The 1,150-nt window shown below is 32.9% G+C and overlaps 1 pseudogene; it reads left to right on the top strand.

The window, feature by feature from the left end:
• The first annotated feature begins 629 nt into the window (after window positions 1–629).
• Window positions 630–818, top strand: LOC104282171 (annotated as a pseudogene).
• The last annotated feature ends 332 nt before the right edge of the window (window positions 819–1,150 follow it).

Genomic DNA, 1,150 nt, shown 5'->3' with positions numbered 1-1,150 from the left:
TGTTTTGCCATGTGAAAAGGAGAAAGTCAGCCAATGCATTCAACCATTTAAAAACATCCAAAATGCAGGATTTTTTAAACTTTCCAGTTCAAGCAAAATATTTTGCTCCAATGGTTAATGCAAAGGTGAGCTAGAATTTTTTTCAGATGACATGGGCCTGCTAAACAGATGAAAAGCAAGCCTGACATAGTTTTAAATATTATAGCACCTTATGCTTTATGAATTGTACCAAATTTACATTAGTATATCTCTAGCAACTCCAAAAAAAAGTTACTCCTGGGTTTTACAGCATGACAGCAAATTCAGATTAATTTCTGAAGACACAGGACATATATCTGATCAGTCCATATAATCCTTCTTTCAAAGAGTTCTAACAGTCATTGAGGCTATTTATCAAAAACTGCAATCAACAACTTAGACATTTCAAATAATATAAATTTTACTAAAACATGAAGAATATTTGCTTCCATGTAAACATGTGGCTAATCATTCCTCTAAAATCTTATCGCAATTTTTGATATTTCTTGTTGTACAGGTTTATCCAGTACCTCCCACGGAAAAGGGTCTTCCACTTTTCTGAAGGGATATTGACAGAAGTGAATTGTAAGAGAAAACTCTGTGCAAGACAGATGACTAAAGGTAACAGTGAAGATTCAAAAACTGGAAGTAGGATGGAACGCTTTCAACAAGGAGTCCAGAAACGTACACTTTTGGCCAAAAAAAAAGTGCAGAGCATAACAAAGGATGATGTTAAAAGTTATTTATTGAGGAATGCCTTTGTGCTCTTCACTATTGTTGCTGTGATTCTTGGTGAGTAATTTGTTCAATAGGAATATTCCATTCTCCAATGCATTTGACAGGGCATTTTGCATTACAAAAGAGATCCCAAATTCTTCTACACTGATAGATAAGAATGTTCTGACTTGGAGAGTTTTGGCTTTGACAGCTGCATGTTGAATTTTTGGGAAGATTTTAATTTTTCTAGTATTCTTTTTTTCTAGTATTCTATTTCTTCAATTTTAATTATTCTAGTATTCCTAAGGAGAATTTTGGTGAAAGAAATCAGCTGTTTTATGGATTCTTCTTTTAAAGAATCAGGCACAATAAATAACTGAATTGAATGTTCTCAATTAAATCTTTTTCTACCAAA

This window comes from Charadrius vociferus, unplaced genomic scaffold (genome assembly GCF_000708025.1).
Source record: "Charadrius vociferus isolate BGI_N301 unplaced genomic scaffold, ASM70802v2 scaffold772, whole genome shotgun sequence".
Classification (NCBI taxonomy): Eukaryota; Metazoa; Chordata; class Aves; order Charadriiformes; family Charadriidae; genus Charadrius; species Charadrius vociferus.
This window is presented reverse-complemented; position numbering and strand designations above follow the sequence as displayed.